This window comes from Melozone crissalis, unplaced genomic scaffold (genome assembly GCF_028551555.1).
Source record: "Melozone crissalis strain CALT ecotype California unplaced genomic scaffold, PUWL_Pcris_2 ptg000014l_1, whole genome shotgun sequence".
NCBI classification, from domain to species: Eukaryota; Metazoa; Chordata; class Aves; order Passeriformes; family Passerellidae; genus Melozone; species Melozone crissalis.
In genome coordinates this window covers 18,225,653-18,233,017 of record NW_026535792.1, presented here as the reverse complement: position 1 = coordinate 18,233,017, position 7,365 = coordinate 18,225,653, and positions in this window count along the sequence as shown.

Sequence of the window (7,365 nt, the reverse complement as noted above, 5' to 3'; positions counted from 1 at the left end):
ACTCGCATTCCACCCCCCAGCTCGTCATTAGACGCGCACGATGTGAGCCTTTTCTCCAGCTACCCACCGCATGGGTAAAAAGCACAGGAAACCCAGTCCTGGGAGCAGCAGGAACACGGACAGCTCGCACCGTGCCTTCAGCAGGGACCTGAACAATCCCTGCAGAACTCCAGCCCGTTTACAACTATTGGCATTTCTTCAGCGCTGAGGGCTGCGATCTTTGGCTATTGAAATGCTCAGAGCTGTGCAGGAAATCACGCTATGAAAAGTCAGTGCCCATAAAGGAGACAGAGGAGTCCTGCAACTTTATTCGAATAAAGGGAGAGACTGTCCACTGGGGCATAGACCCGTGAGGTTTTCTCCCTCACGGTTTCAGAGGGCACAGCCTCCTTTCAGCCTAAACTCCCGGCCGCATGTTGCCCTCTTCCTTCCCCCATCAGCCGAGGGACTCGGAAGGTGCGGCCTTCCCGAACCGCCTACCACATATTCCCCCTTTAAACACGTCATTTTCCCCCCAAAGATCAGAAACTCCGGCTGAGTTTGTCTGTCTGTTTCAGGAGCCAAACTGTCTGGTTTCTCTAACAAACCTGCGGCTTGAAGTTGGTAGAGACATTAAGAACCATTTAAAAGAATTAACACCCATGGAATTGTTTGTAAATGCACGAATATCAGAGCACACCCCCAAACAAGTGAACATTTACAAGAGTGAAACAGGTAAGGCTAAAACCGAGCTGAAGGCTGAGAAAGGAGGCAGAGCGCGTTTTAAGTCATCTTTATAAAGAGCAGCTGGAGTACAGAAGCTCAAATTACAAAAGTATTGCCAGTCATCCTTAATAAAAAGGAGTGCCGCATCAGGCTGCCTTGGCATAAGGATGAAACTCCGCATTCTACTCCCGCTCCTGGTGAAAGAACCACTTCCAGCGGGAGGCAGAGCTTTTCCCGAGGAGTCTGCACTAGCAAGACAAAATAACCCGGAGCAGCCAGCCGAACGCCCCACCCGCTCCTTCTCATTCAGCCGCCACCACTGGCAGCACCAGCCCTGCTCCAAACGGGCACAGAAACCAGCGAGCACACAGACAAGCCTTTCCACAAGAATCCCTTCTGCTGGAGAGATTTTAACCCTAGACTCTCAAGGATATCCTTGGGATACTGCAGTCATGCTGGACACAGGGTGGGGGGATCTTGCAGCACTGCAACCCCTTGTAGGAAGGGGCTTGTAGCGCACCCTCCCCTCTCCTAAACCTGAAAATAAAATACTCCTTTGAGAAGAGGTCTCCAGAGCACTCAGAGCCAGCCCAAACCACCCCCAAGAGCCTGGAGAGGATGGTGGAGGAGTTTGCAAACTGGAGAATCCACCAAGTGCTTCTGTCTCGGAGTCAACACTCTAAATCCCAGGGAAACACCTCGCCTGAGGCAGCATCCCCAGAGCCGGTGCTGCTCACCATCCCCAGCCAAGACAGCAACTCCAGAGCCCAGGGACGATTCGCTGTCCCTGCCCCACCTGGAAGGGTTTGGCAAATTCAACAGTGCCTCTCCAGGCTTCCCTAGCAGCCTCCACACTGCAGCTACAAACTACAAATCCCCTCTGCTTCCAGTGGTGGGCTCTCCTGGCGCCACATGAAACACCCTGGGGTGTAAGCAGTGACCCAACAGCCATTCCATCCTGCTATACCTCACAATCCCAATCCAGAGGCACAGACACAGTTTTATCAGGGGATAAACGAGTCAATGGAGAGGCTGATCCAGCTGACAGGTGCTTTAAAAGCCACCAGGAGTCAAACACCACTTCTTAACACCTGGTAAGACACCCAGTCTCTTAAGAGAGTTGCAAGTTTCTACAGAAGCCTCTGGATAAGAACCAAAGGAGAAGGACAATTCGGTTCTCTGCTGCAGGCTCACAGAGCAAATGATTGTGAGATTGCAGGTTAAGTCACTGGATGTCAGAAACACAGACCCAAGCAGCATCATACATGGACACACAGCAAGAGGAAGCTCAGGCAGGAGGGCAGTCGTCCACATCCTGACTCAACCAAGAGCTTCCAAGCAGGAAAATTCACTCCCAACAACACTGAGGCTTCAAGGAGGGTGTTGAAAGGCTCCAGATCCCTCTTGCAACCCCAAACAAACACATGGCATTGAGAAAAGGAGTGCCAAGAAACAGGGAGGAGCTGCCCTGCCTCAGAGTAACAGAGCACAGCAAGCCTTACCACCACGGCAGAGAGCTCTTGTTTTCCTGCTGCTCATCAGGAAGCTGGCAGGTCCCTGGAGCTCCCACTCCACCTGCCCCAAGCAGAGTTCACCTGCAGGAGGGGCCACTCCAGGCACCACCAGCAGCACTCGGTGCTACAGCACACACCTGTGCAGCAAAACACCCCAAAGATGTCCAAGGCAAGGGGAAATGAGGAACCTCTGAGGCACACACACCTGCAGGAAACCCAGAGATAATGAAATCCCAGGGCTAGGCAGAACCTGCAGCATCACAACAGCACTAGCACAGGATTAGGATAGCCTAATCCTTAGGGAAGTCATTAAACACAGCCTGGCTGCCAGGATGGCCAAGATGTACATTAGCTCCCAGGGATGCTGGGGAGCAGGCAAGGCTCATCCACCTCAGCTACAACCCAGCCTTTGCTTTTTACATCTTCCATGGAAATCTCACGCAGGCAGCACCATGCTGATGCCCAGAGGGGTTCTTGGAGCTGTAGCTACAGCCAAGAGGGCCTGCAATCCCAAGGCAAAATTTAAGATGCTGTTAAAATGGTGCCCATGTCAACATAACCAAGCTGAGATGGCTCCACACTTCAATAAAAGGCAGCTCAAAAAATCCTTTATTGTTGGTATGTTTTGCTTCCCAAACTGAAGGCAGCTACACCCGTGCAAAACACAACACTGGTGTAACTGTTTCCACCAGGCACACATTCCCACCCCAGCTCATCCTAAAAAGTGTTAGGCAAGGCTGCACCAGCTCTCCCACCATCAGCAAGGCTAACGACAAGCAGCTGTCCTGGGGTTCAGTGAGTAGAGACATCTTGAACACACCTGGTTTGAATTAAGACTGGTCTTAATTCACAGGGGAGCACTGACTTCAGAACAACTCCAGTTTTGCCAAAATCCCTTTTTTAAAAAGACATTTCACCATCAGGGCAGCTATTTTTTAAATTTTTTTTATTTTTTTGAAGGCATCACTCACCAGAAGCTTCGTACATGAGCAATACCCATAGCTGCCTGGTGCAGCAGACTGTCAAAGCTGAATAAGGTTTTAATTGGTTTTGGGAGACTGTTCCAGTTGGGACAAACTGCAGGAAAGTAACGGGGTCCTGGAGCTCTTCCCAAGCCCAGCTGTACCCCAAGTCCCTCATCAGCACTCCAGGTGCCAGCACACCTTGTTAGCCCGTAACACAGGCACCACTAATGAGCGTTAATTGGCTTCAGCTGGGGAACAGCAAAGGGCAAAAAAAAGAACTTGCTTTTCAGCAGACTTGTCTCACACAGAAGAATCACCTTTGTCCATACTCAGTTATGAACGGAGTCTCCTGTATCACCCCTCACCCCAGCCAGACACTACATGGAGCTTTCAGCATACGGTTTACAAATAAAACAGCACCTTTGGTCACCTTTTACAATAAAAAAAAAAAAAAACAAACACTTGCATGAGTACAAGTGCCCACTCTAGCCAAAATATGCCCCACCACGCACACCCGAGTTCAGCTTCATCCCCCTAAAGCCCCGGGAAGGGTGGAAGCGCAGGTTGCTAGGCTAGGCAGCGGTTCCGTGGCGTTTCCCTGAAGGCAGGGTCAGTTGTGTTCCCTGAGCTCCACCAGACCCCGTGTTCCCCGCGGGTACCTCAGCAGCCGGGCTCCCTCGAGGCCAGTCCGAAGGGAACGGGGATCCCATGGCAGCGCTCCGCCGGCAAGCGGGGCGATTCCCTGCAGGGCCGCCCTGAGGGCTCGGTGTCCCGCTGCCCTCTTCAGGCAGGTGGAACGGGCGGGAACGCCGCCCCCGGCAGCTCCACCGCGTGGAACCACGTGGCGGGGCGGCCTCGCGAGGCGGCACGTGCTCGCACTTACCGGCGGGAAGGCCATGGGCAGCACTACGGACGGGCGGGCGGTCCCGGAACGCAGCACGGACAAGCCAAAAGGATAACGAGAACACCGAGAACGGCGCAGCCCCTCTACCGGCCCCCGGCTTTTATGGACCGGGCCGGCCGGAGGCGGGGGCGGGGGGGGTGAGGGCGTGGAGGGAGGGGCGGGGGTGCCGCTGAGGGGCGGGGCTGCTGCGCATGCGCGCAGCACGCGGCGGCCGCGTGGCGGCTGCCCCGCCGCCATCGGGCGGTTCCCGCCACAGCCCCGCGGAGCCGCCTCGCCGTGAGGGGAGCGGGCAGCCGCGGGTTAACGTGGCGTCACGCGAGGCATTCTGTCAGCCCCTCTGAGCTCGGCACTGTGCTGTCCGGCTTCTGCCACCCTCCCAGGGACACCTCAGTCCTGGCAGCTGCCACCTGCAGGATGTGGCACTCGCCGTGCCCCCGCCATGAGGGGAGTGGGATCCCCTAGGTGTTAAATTGAGGGCCCCAAGGGGCGGCTTAGTGTCATCATTTCTTCACACATGGGCTGTGGTGCTCACTCAGCCCCTCAGAAGGGATGGAAGCCCCGAGCGGTTAAATCAGCCCGTCTGAGTGGAATGGGGTGGTGGTGGCACTGTGGTGCCCAGCTGTAGCCCCTCAGGTCATCTCAGTACCAGAAGCTCTCCACTCATGGGCTGTGGTGCCCACTGAACACCTCATGAGGGAATAGGACTCCTGAGGGGTTAACTCAGCTCCCCTAAAGGGAGTAAGATGGTAGTGGCGCTGCCCAGCTGGAGCCCCCTGGGGACATCTCAGCACTGGCAACACTTCATGTTCCTCTGAGGGGAGCGGGACCCCGAGGCCAGTGACGGGAGTTCAGGACTTAAATCAGCCCCTCTGAGGGGTCTGGGATAGTAGCGGTTCTGACTTTTTCTTCAGCACCTCTGGGGCCACTCACCACACAGAGGCTGCGTGTTCACCGGGTGCCCTTGTGAGGGTGTGCAGAAAATTACATTCTGAAAAGCCAGTATCCATAAAGGAGACAGAAGAGTCCTGCAACTTTATTAGAATAAAGGGAGAGATTGTCCACTGGGGCATACACCCGTGGGGTTTTCTTTCTCTCTCAGTTTCAGAGGGCACAGCCTCCTTTTTAGCCTAAACTCCCGGTCTCATGTTGCCCTCTTCCTTTCCCCATCAGCTGAGGTACTCGAAAGGTGCAGCCTTCCCAAACCGCCTACCACATATTCCCCCTTTAAACAAGTCATTTTCCTCCCAAAGGTCAGAAACTCAGGCTTGTAGGGACCCTTTGTTTGTTTCAGGAGCCAAACTATCTGGTTTCTCTAACAAACCTGCAGCTTGAAGTTGGGAGAGACATTAAGAACCATTTCAAAGGCTTTCATACCCATCCCCTCACCCATGGAATTGTTTTTAGATACATGAGCACACATCTTTTCTGTCAAGGGGAATGGGGTTCCCCAAGAGCAGCCTCAGTGCTGCCAACTCCCACACGCAGGCTGTGATGCTCACTGAGCCCCTCGTGAGGGGATGGGACCTCCAAGGGCTTAAATCAGTCCCTCTAAAGGGAATGCAATGATGGCACTGCCTGGCTGGAGTCCTGAGGACCCTCAGTGCCAGCAGCATTCCATGCACGGGCTGTGGCACTCATGGTGCTCCTTCTGATGGATGAGACCCCCAAAGGGCTCTCAAATGAGCCCCCCCGTGAGGGCAATATGTTGGTGGCAGTGCCCATCTGAAGCCCCCCAGGGACACCTCAGCACCAGCATGTCTCCACACACACAGGTTGTGGCACTCACTGAGCTCCCTCTGAGGGGATGGGGCACCCCATGACTAAAAAAGGGGTTCCCCAATTGTAGCTTCAGTGCTGGCAGCTCCTACAGATGAGCTGTGGCATTCACTGTCACCCCTGTGAAGGGATGGGACGCCCAAGGGGTTAAATGAGCCCCTCTAAGGGGAATGGGATGATGGCACTGTGGTGCCTGGATGGAGCTCTCCAGGGGACACCTCAGTGCCAGTAGCTCTCCACTCACTGGCTGTGGTGCTCACTGAGCATCCCATGAGGGAATGGGACCCCAGAGGGGTTAAATGAGCCCCTGTGAGGGGAATGGCATGGTGGTGGCACTGCAGTGTCCATCTGGAGCCTTCACAGGGACCCCTCAGTGCTGTCAGCTCCCACACACAGGCTGTGGTGCTCGCTAAGCCCACTCTGTGAGGAATGGGATCCCCAAGGGCTAAAATCATGCCTCTAAGGACTTAAATCAGCTCCTCTGAGGTACTGGAATGGTGGCAGTGCTGTGGCTCTCAGCTTCACAACCCCCACAGTGCCAGTCACTTGCCACACGCAGGCTGGGTGTTCACTGAGCCCACTCTGAGTGGAATGGGACCCAAAGGGGTTAAAATGGGTTCCCCAAGGAAAATGGGGTGATGGCAGTGCTGTGGTGCCTGGCTTTAGCCCTTCCAGACCCCCTTTGGCTCCAGCAGCTCTCCACAGGCTCAGCACTCTTTGGGCTCCCCATGGGAGAATGAGTCCCCCAAGAGCTTAAATCAGTCCCCCTGAGGAGAATGGAGCGGTGACACTGTGATGCCTGGCTGCAAAATCCCTCACAGGGACGCCTCAGTGCTGGCAGCTCCCACACACAGGCTATGCTGCTCACTGAGCCTACCATGGGGGAATGGGACCCCCAGGGTGTTAAAGTGAGGTCTCCAAGGGCATCTCTCCACATACAGGCTGTGGCACTCGCTAAGCCCATGAAGGAATAGGACCCCAAGGGTTAAATCGGCCTCCCTAAGGGAAAGAGGGTGGTGGCATCATTGTGCTCCCTGTGAGGCAGCTGCAGCTCCTGTCCTTATGGGAAGGGGCTTTTTTCCTATGGAGCAAGCACTTGGCACCCAGTGCTTGCTGCTGCTGCTCCAGCCAGGGATTCCTCACCCATCAGAAAACACAAAGGGGTTTTTTTCATCTCTTACCCGGAAAAAGCAGAAAGCCCCTCACCCTTTTTGTGGCAGCGGAGGCGGTTCGGGATTCAGACCTTCCCGCACGTCCTTTGCTCATCCTCTGCCTCTGGTGCCGGGCCTGACTCTGCGCTGAGCTGCAGCTTTGGATGGAGAGAGCCAGTGCTCACTGAAATCCCACCCAGTCCGTGCTGGGAGGAGAGATCTTAATAAAGAGTCAGATTTCCTTCTTTTTTTGTAATCCCAGTTTGGAGATGAAACGCCTCCCCGAGCTGGCCCCAGGAATCCCTCCAGTGACACTGCAGAACAGACCCAGCCCTGACGTAGCAGGTATT